Source organism: Filicampus tigris, chromosome 17 (assembly GCF_054856515.1).
Source record: "Filicampus tigris isolate MCC_2025a chromosome 17, RoL_Ftig_1.0, whole genome shotgun sequence".
In the NCBI taxonomy this organism is placed as follows: domain Eukaryota; kingdom Metazoa; phylum Chordata; class Actinopteri; order Syngnathiformes; family Syngnathidae; genus Filicampus; species Filicampus tigris.
The window spans coordinates 15856539-15866587 of record NC_141233.1 but is presented as its reverse complement, the minus strand read 5'-3'; the positions used below and the strand labels follow the sequence as shown (position 1 = coordinate 15866587).

The following is a 10049-nucleotide window of genomic DNA, read 5'->3' as shown; positions in this document are numbered from 1 at the left end:
AACCTGAAAAAAAAAAAAAAAACCCCACTCTTCATTCAATGTTTAGAAAGAGACAATGTGAACAAAGACATATAAGTAAATAAACCCGCTTCAGTCCAGGCGAAACAAAAGCACACAACCGTTACAATATACGTATATTATAAACGCTTGACTGACTGGATAAATTGCGGCGTTATAACGTGTGACTTTCTACAGGCGCCAACCGTCTCCACAAATGTTACACCAATGCACTGGCTGCTTAACTTTGATGGTACATTTTTGTTGCCATGGTGATAGCGAGGAGGCGTCGTCAAGAGTCGCATCTCGACTTGGTGAGCACGTTTCAGGCTATACGATGACGTCCGCGGTTTCCATTTAGGTCACGAAATCCCCTCACCGTCTTATTTCGTGTCTGCGCCACTTTTGGGGGGAGTCGCGTGTGTCTGCAGTGTGTGTGCGTGCGCCAGTGTGAAGTGGGGTCGGGTGGAGGGGCGGGGGGGGGGGGGGGGCACACCGGAAGTGGTGTGTGTGCGTGTGTTAGAGAGTGTGAAGGCGGTGCCGTGCCGGATGTAGTGGGTGTGTGTCTCGCCCTGTGTGTGTGTGTGCTGCAGCAAAATGCAGGTGAAGCAATGCAGGATGATGACACACACACACACACACACACACGGGAGGCGGGGTGAGGATGAGGAAGAAGAGAGCTGGTGTGAATTCTAATGAGAGAAAAGCGGGGGCCGACTTTTTTTTTTTTTTTTTTTTTTTTTGCAGGTGAATCTCATCTGGCCGCCAAAGGGGGGTTTCACCGGCCCGCCCCCTGGCGCCCCCTCCCTCGCTGGTGAACCCCGAAGCCACCTACCTCACCCTCCCCCCCTCCCTCGACGCCTACGCACGGGCGTGACGGGGGAGGACACAGCGAGAGGGAGCAGGAGGAGGCGAGAAGTTAGAGGGAGGGAGGAAGAGCTTCATGGGCGACAGGAGAAGACCGACGACGACGAGTCACGAGCGAGCGGGCGACAAATTGAAGCGTCGCCGGCCATGGCATCATGAAACGGAATCGGCCGTCTTTGTCACACGGCATCAGTTGCATGGCGTTGTGCCGCTCTTTCTGGCGCGCCTGCCTAGGCCACACGGGGGCAGTATAAGACAGACGGAGAAATATACTGTTCATCGAGCGGTCTCGACCCCGCTCAGCTCATCAGTGCGGCACTAATATGGGTCGTTCCTCGCCGAGGATAAGCGACACATGACTGCGAGGACCGTTATGTTGTCCGTCTGCATGTGTTGCTGAACCATTTGTGTTCGATCCGTTTCTTGAAGTGTTATAGCACTGCAACATGGACGCTAATTTGGGTTAGCGTAGGCTAGCGGACCGAAAGTCTAAGCTATGGGGTTATTTGAAATACAGGAGGTGTAACTTTCTGCGTCTTCTGCTGAGAGTGGACAAAAATCAGCTTGAAAACGTTGGGCAACAATTATTCACGGTGAAAAAAAAAAGGGGATGAAATTGAAATTGCTTTTCATATCTTTGCTTCAAAATGATGAAAAAAACTCGCGAGTCTGGGTCACTCTGTCACAGCGATGCTATTCGTTAGCCTGCCTGTGGCGTTTTGCATCGTGCGTTAGCATGAAGCTAACGCGGCTTGGTTACTCGTTGGTACCTGAAAGTTTCGCAGTCGCAGTTGGATGACTTTGCAAAAAGAGCCCGTGTGCGCGCAAAGAAAAAGGCATCGTGAGAAATGTGGTCCTCGTGTGTCGTGCCCTCCAAATTTCAAATCCTTTCTGCGACTTTCCCGCGCATTCTGCGTGTGTGTGTGTGTGTGTGTGTGTGCAGGAGTGGGCGGATGTGGAGGCTTGGCTGCGGGAGTGCGTGGGTTTGATACCTCCCACACAGTGTGCGCGTGTGTGCGCGTGCAAGGCTCTCTCTCTCTCACACGCGCACAAACACACAGCCGAGCCGAGCCGAGCCGAGCCGAGCCGAGCGTAGGGGAAGACGCGGGGGCAGGCAGGGATTGACCGCCAAACACCACGCCTCCCTCGCCTCCTCCTTTTGTCCTCTCCCGCATTCGAATCTTGTCATGGCGATAATGGCCTGCCTGTGCGACCCGCATATCGCAAAGACGTGCCACGCAGCAGTTTCCTCTCGTCAAGTGTACGCTTTGATCTGCCGTTGACCAATCAGATGCGAGCTTCAATTCGCGGCTCCGCTTATCCGCCATTTTGACCAAATAGTAATCGTCTGTCTAGGCCGGTTCGCCTATCTTCCTAAACGCCCTTCCGCGGACCAACTTATTGTTTCAACGAATAAGCTCAAATGCGCCTTTTTTTTTTTTCTGCTTTTTTTTTTTTTTTTTGCCACTTGTGTTTCTTTCTTGAGATGTTTTTTTTCCCCATGCACGTGACCTCTGGCCAACAATCCCAAATTGTCCCAATGTGATGCAGCCCTACTCGTCCTCCTTTAGTTTCCTCCTCGCTTTTCTCCTCCTCCTTCCCATGCATGAGCTTTCTTTCTTCGGCTCCTCCTTCTCCCTTTCTTGTCCTCTGCGCTGCACTTCGTCCTGCACCTCCTTTCTTCTCCCCTCTCCGTTTTCCTCCATTCTCAGCGCTCCTCCTCCCCCGTTTCCTGACCACAGCAACGCGTTGCCTCTTCTCCTCCATCCCATATTTGCCCCGTCACTCGATTATTTCCCACCCTTCCTTCCTCTTCCGTCACTCCCTTTCTTCATCTCTCCTCTATGCTCCCTTTTTCATCTTCCTTGCGTCCTCATCCCCCCCCCCCTGTCTTTCAAGCCTCCCTTTTCTCCCTCTACTTTTCTCCTCCCTCCTCGCCTCCTTCTCATCCCTTCTTCTCCCCTTCTTGCATCGCTCCTCCATCCTTTCTTCTACTTCCTCTTCGGCTCCCTCCCCTCGTCTCCTCCATTTGTTCTTCCTCCGCCTCATCCCCGCGTCCCACCTTGCAGTCCTCCTCCTCTCCTCTCTCGCTCTTTCTGTTTAGTTCTCGCGTCGGCCCGCACGCTCTCTTTGCATGCTTGGCAATCAAAGGGAGCGAAACCACAAACGAGCGTGTGCGCGCGCGTGTGTGTGTGTGTGTCTCACTGGGATTTCAGTATGAGTCAGAATGGGGGAAATGGGGAAGTGGGCGGCTGATGGGAGACAAGACGAACAAGAAGAAGAGGGAGACGAAGATGGGTTTTTTTTTTTTGGTCTTCCGTTTTTGCAATCGGCAAAACATGCGCCCGTGCATGCATGCGTCGGGGCCCCTCGGTCCCAACGGCGGCCCTCCGATGACGTGTGGGCAGGTCGCTCGGTGCGGTGGCGGCCCGCCCGGGGCGCTTGCTGCAGCGGGCAATGAGGAGGGAAATGTGGAAACGGCAATTTTGAGGCCTTTGACAAAAAACACAAAGTCCAAGGAGCATTCCAACGGCCAACGTGTCCGACGTTTATCGCCAAGTGTGCGCACGGCCCAGCTGTGAGCAGCTGATTCCATTCAGCGCGTGCAAGGCATCATCAGTCACTGTGTATAGGTACAAAACATATGCATATACTGTACACAAAGAATTCTATGTCAATAAAAAAAAAAAAAAAAAGTTGTGGGTAGCTCGTATGCTGCAAAAGCCTGGCCTCCCCTGCTCAAGAGCGTATATCGTCAGTGAGAAATGACCGTTCAACGGGTTTTTGCTTCAATTCAAGGGGGCGGGGGGGTGGGGGGGGGGTGCTGCTCCTGCATGCCGTGTGCACCTTGGCCACCGGAGGCTACTTTAAGACAAACACCAGACAGCCGATACATCAGCACTATCCTGCAGCAGCAGCAGCAGCAGTCATTCTTCGCAGAGGATAAAGAATATATGACCATCAGTATTGTGAGATTGTCTGCCTACGCGTAACATGTGACCGTTTTAAATGCGCAAAGTGTATTTCTTTTTTCATCTAATTAAAACAAAAATGCCAGAAAAAAAACAAAAACGGATGAATTGTGTAGCTTCTGCCATCTAGTGGATAAGCCTCGAATTGCTCCGCCTGTCACAATACGGCGCAAGCTGAACAAATATGTATTAGCTGGACTATCATTTTCAGGCCAATGAGATGGAATTGAATTCTTTCCCACTGCACGATGATGAAGATGCTGATGAAGCCGAGCTCCCACTTCTCGCTCGCCCCTCCCCTCCTCCCTTATAAATAGCAGCACACGCGCCTTAGTGACGTGTCCACGCACGTACGTGTGTAGGTGAATCTTTGAATGAATGCGCTAACCCCCCCCCCCCCCGCCCCCCACCAAGGCGCACGTCCACCTCCCACTCCCACCCTCCCCTCCCCCTCTACGAGTTACTAGGGCATCTCTATAAAAAGCCCACGGAGGATGGGAGAGCCGCTCTGTGAGGGAAGCGAGCGGCGGCCACGGACACCAACCAGATCACGAGAACAACGAGAAGACAAACACATCACAGAAGAAAAGAACGGAGGAGGACGAGCCGTGCACGCGTGGACACTTTGCACGCACGTGGACGACGTCGTTGACAGTCCAACACGTGCGCGCGCCACTTTTCCCCCACGCGGAGGCAGGTGAGTGCAAAACTTGTTTTCTGATCGAGCGGAGTGATGATGATGATGATGATGATGATGATGAAGGTGAGCGTTGCTGCAGTGTGACTCAGTCGCACGGCTTGACTTTTCCCGCCAATGTCACAGTATTCCGTCAAACCACGGAAAAAAGCGCGTGCGTGTGAGTGTGTCACCCAGCGCGAGTTTTTCCACTTCCGGTCACTCGCGAGCGTCGCTTACGTGGCTGCCTTGCGGCCGGGAGCCCCTTTTGCCTTATATGGACTTCCAGCTGTTGTTTCCTCCAAGTGACGTCGTCGTTCAGTGACGTCGGCCCCGCGTCACTCTTGCGCACGTTGCGGATGACAGCCTACACACGCACGCGCAACTACTACAAGACGAAAAAAAAGGTGGGCGTCGAGCACGCGCAGCCCGCAGTGTGAGTCCCACTGTGTGTGGGAGGGGAGGGATTGCGCAGGAGGGGAGGGGGGGAAGGGGGGGGGGGGTCAGTGAATGGACGCTATTCATTCACAACTCGGGAACGCGCACGGCTGCTGCCGCCATGGAAACCGAGCAGCCGGGCGCGCTCTGATACGTCAGGAGCCCGAGCGAGGTCGACGCCCATTGGTTGGCGGCACGCGTGACGACACAGACGCGTGGCTCAGGACCACGGACAGCGCACGCGATGAGAGGCGCTGTTCAGACCACGTGCTGCTGAAGTGGCGGGAAAGCACACTTTGCCGATTAGCATCCTGATTAGCATTAGCAACATATTGCCTCAAGTACGCGTTCAGAAAGTAAAAAAATGCAAATAATACGGAAGGTTGGATCATTTCACAAAGTCACCTTGGTTTAATGTCACTGCCCGCTGGCCACTCAATTAGGTACACTGGCAGCCCACTTTCATGAGATCCAAAAGAGCAAAAAAATCCTAGAGGCCACAAGATGGTGGAATGCACTACCCTTGTCTTAATGAAGCTCCTCAACTCAAGTCAACATGGTCCCTTGGCATCATGATGACGGAAAAGCACTACTTTTGTCTAAATGAGGCTCTAAACTCACATCAACATCGGTCCTTGGGACCAAGATGACTGTAAAGCACTACTTTTGTCTCAATGAAGTTCCTTAACTGACGTCAACATAGTCGCGTGGCACCAGGATTCCACAAGATGGCAGCACAGCTAGTCTGTCTATTCAAAACACACACACATTTTGTGGCCTGCGCGGTTTGTTTATTGTAAAATATTCAAACAGCAAATTTAAGTCAAAGTAAGCAATTTGGCATATCGTTATTTGTTCTTGTTTTTTTAAATACTTGGCCAATTCTCACTTCCAATAAAATGTGTGTAAAGACTGTAGATGCAAAATGTAAAAAAAAATGGATGCATCAGTGGATTACAATTGTAACAATTGACATTTTTGGTGAAAATCTTTTTCCACAAGCTTTTGTTTTTTCTTGTCATTTCCCCAAATCAGTTGTGCGGCGCTTGATTCTGCGACGCTAGCGTCACGTTGCCTTGTGCTTCTTCTGTCTGTGTAGTTTTCTCCGGCGAGAATCTCATCTTCGTCTTCTTCGTCTTTGTCAGTGCGGCCGCCATGTTTTGGAGATGTGGGAGGAAGCCGGAGCGGAGCCGCAAAATCCTTTTTCATCATGACGTGCTCACACGTATCTCCGGGGCGGCGCCGTTAGCAAACATGCACTTCCACGTCGTTTGCCGAAATCGGCGAAATCGGCCTTTTTCTTCTTCTTCTTCTTCTTCTTAACAAAATAGCAGCACTCGCAATGCCAAGCTAGCATTAGCACTGTGCGTTTGCACACGAGCGATGGGTGTCATTGATAGATTTTCGGGAGGGGATATTCCAAACGTGTCAGCTAAGCTCCTGAAAACCAAGCTAACAGATTAGCGCAAGGCTGCAGCGGTGTGCCCGAGATGACATGGCAAATGTTTGACAGCTCGTCAATCACACCTTTTGCCTCAGATAGGCTGATCTTCCTCCGGCTTGGTGGTTTCTTGAAAAAAAAAAGAGAAGTCCCCATTTCATGACAAGATGAAGAAGAAAAGAGATGAAGAATTGCGCAGTACAGCGGAGCCCTGCTTATTAGCGCTTCGTCACGCAATCGTCTTTTGAATATCGAAACAATAAATGTCGGAGAAGGGAAACCCCCATTGTCGGAAACACTCACTGAATTTCTTTTTTTTTTTTTTTTGAGGGTGGTCACCGCTTTTGCCCTTGATTGCGTTGTGTGCTTGAGTTTTCCTTTGTGGACTTTGCCAAAGCTGGCCGGAGCATCAGCACCTTGGCTTTAGACTGCTTACTGCTTGTATGCAAACTCCCGCTACAGTAACAGTCTACAGTCATGGCTACTGACGCCTGGCAAACGCACCGACCAGGCACCGGATGGATGGATGGGGGGGGAAATAATCCAAATAAAAGGCCACTACAAAAACATTTGCACGCATGGATTTTACCCCGACGCTTGGCCGCCACCAGATTATGGCATACAGAAAACATTTGCAGGCCCCGAGGACTGGGTTGCCTTTTAGTATATTGGCACCCTCTGTTGGTTGAAAGTTGATAATGCAGTCAAGCAATGACCTTTTCCCTGCCAGGTCACCGCAGCAATATGTTTGGCCCAGTTTTGACAGCGGATGCCCTCTGTCACGCCTGGCACGCATTTTGGGCGCGGGCGTGGCTGGGAATCGGGATCAGGGCCCGCCAGGATGTTAGCGTCAGTCGCCGCGATTTCGACGCAGGGTCAGCCTGTCACATTGCTTGGTCACAAGGTCACTTTGAACCTACCGTTGGCCTAGCATTGCTAGTTGGGACATAGTTGAAGGGATTTGTAGACTAGATATGGTGCTCAAAGATGGACATTTGGAATTGGAAACTCATTTGTGTTCAAACGCAAGAGGGGGAAGCTTAGCTTAGCTTAGCTTAGCTTAGCTGAGCTGAGCTTGCCGCCTGCCAACAAAGAGAAACGCGTCCGTCATCAACACATCGCCAAGCGGGGATCGAGAGTGAGTGGAAGGCACGTGATTATTATGGGAAAATGTGTTCCAAAAAATACAGAAATTGCGGGCCAGCGATCTAATGACTCTTTTTGGATGGGAAAAGTCAACGGGGTTATTGATTTTAAACAAACTCGATCGTGACAGGCCTGGACGGACGGACGGACCTAACCGGGAGTCTCGTGGCCAGCCAGCCAAAGAGAGCCGGCCGCCTGCTGTTGGCATGCCAACCAACTCCACCGCTGCTGCTGTCTCCATGGCGACCGTGGCTTTAGATTGTTACGCTCGCGAAAGGTAACCATGGTAACAGTCTACAGCCATGGTCGCTAGGGGCAGGCGTCTTCACGGTGATGCAACACGTGGCCTCTGCTGCCCCCGGGTTGCAACTACAGAAGTGACCCAAAATATGTTTCTTCAGGAACTTTGCTATTTTTGTTGCACAACACTTCAATAAAGCCTTTGGATAAAAAATAAAATAAAAAATGGGTTGAAGGAGCACAGGTGGCGTGCCACCTAAAGGCCAGCAGGAGACATTGCAATTTTCTTTTTTTTTATGTACTGTATGTATTTTTTTTATATGTACGATTTTTCACTTGTTTTCTGCCACAAAATGATTTGTTTTAAGTAAACTAATGACGTTATATATAATAATGATAGTTTAGTGTGCAGTTGCTGTTTTTAGTGACATCAAATTGTTAAGTCAGTCTAATATAGATGTACAGTGGACCGTAGCACTTACAAATCGATTTATTTTCCATTTTGATATTTCTACTTCTTTGTGCTTAATTTACCATTTCTTTTATTCATTATTGTTATTTTTTTTACTAACATTCGCAATAGGACATGGTCATATTTTTCTTTCTGAAAATAAAAATGTATAAAAAGTCTTCTGGAGGTTTTTTTTGTGTTGATGGAAATATTGAGAGAAAAAAACAGGCTGAAAATGAATGAATGCAGTATCGTGGAATGAAAGCAAGCAACATGTTCAGAATTTCAATGTCGATAAAACTTTTGACAAGCAAGATCCACAAAGCTGTACATCAAGAAAAAAAAAAGTAAAAAATGTCACACACCAGTGAGGAATATCAAAAATCTTGTTTATAATTATTTTCTTGCTATATTGTTTCATAATCTGATCTAATTTTAGGTGGAACTGAAATCATTTCATGCTTGTATAGTTGAAGTCTGGTTGTTAATTTACTGTCCTCATTTTCCTCTCTTGAGCTTCCAGGCTCTTTCTCAAAATCGAAACGTTTTCCTTGTTTTGAGATTTTTAAAACAAAACATTTGTAGGCAGAATGATTGTTCGGCAAAAACTGTTGCAGCTTGAACAGTGAGTACAAGTTGGACTTACTTTGTCCCCACTGGCCCAGTCGAGGTCAAATCCTTTTGGGAGGATTGAAGTTCACAGTCCGACGAAATTTTCTGCTTTCTGTCCAAGTCCAAGAAGTTAGCTAGCTCGCTATAGGTGTCTGTGTAGAAGAAGAAGAAGAAGAAGAAGAAGGAGAAGACAAAGGAGGAGAAGAAGAAGAAGAAGAAGAAGAAGAAGAAGAAGAAGAAGAAGAAGAAGAAGAAGAAGAAGAAAAGGGAGGAGAAGAAGAAGGAGGGGGAGGAACAAGAGGAAGCAGAAAGCCTCCCCCCGGGATTAACCTGCAGTTTTATGCATAAAGCATTAACTAAATATGTGACAGACTAATATTAAATACATTATCCTGACTAAAAGAAGCCAGAATACATTTTACAAGTGTCTGAAAACAATAATTTGGAAGCGTGAAACCAAACAACAGAGCAACAGTTTACTGTGTTGTAGTGCAGTAATTTGACCACTAGAAGGTGCTGTTGGACCGTGCTAATTCTGCTTTTTTGGAAGGATTACGCAAGGTGGAACTACACCCACTAGTAGAAAATAAGCATCAAGCACAGACAAGATAAATTCGTGAAAAATAATTAATGTAATCGTTATTTTGTTTTTTACTCCGTCCCCTGACAAGAAAAAAAAAGTTTAACCAATATAAGAACGAAAAAAGATCCACATGTTCAAATTAAGCACATTAAATGGAAAAATCAGCGTGGAAAAAAAAGAACATAAATTGACAAATTTATATAGTGAGATGTAAATGTTTCTCTTTAAGAAAACATTCACAAAAGAAAATAAAGATCATAAATATTAAAATTGGCGTACTGTAGTTTGTTATCCAATTATGTACTATGCTACATTTACATTTTACAAGGGGCGTGGCATAGGCTCCGCCTCCCCGCACAATAAAAGCTCATGTGCTGACAAATGGACACACAACAGCACATAAAACTCTTACTGTTCAGGGACGACCGGCAACACGCCACATACTTCGTGCGCGCTAACATTCATAAACGCGCATACGACACGATGCACACCAACACACAATATACACAGTTACACACAACTACACGTGATAGCAACAAACACACGATTACTAACGTCCACGCACGCACGCACAGTGCAGACAAACATGTAATACACGCGCGCACACGCACAAAAAGAATCCAGCG

General features: G+C 48.3%; 1 long non-coding RNA gene across 1 annotated transcript; it reads left to right on the top strand.

Moving 5' to 3' along the window:
• The first annotated feature begins 4359 nt into the window (after nucleotides 1-4359).
• On the top strand, nucleotides 4360-8407 carry LOC147133684 (uncharacterized). The gene is made up of 2 exons (XR_015081875.1): nucleotides 4360-4533; nucleotides 6050-8407. It is a non-coding gene; the product is annotated as an uncharacterized LOC147133684 (long non-coding RNA).
• The last annotated feature ends 1642 nt before the right edge of the window (nucleotides 8408-10049 follow it).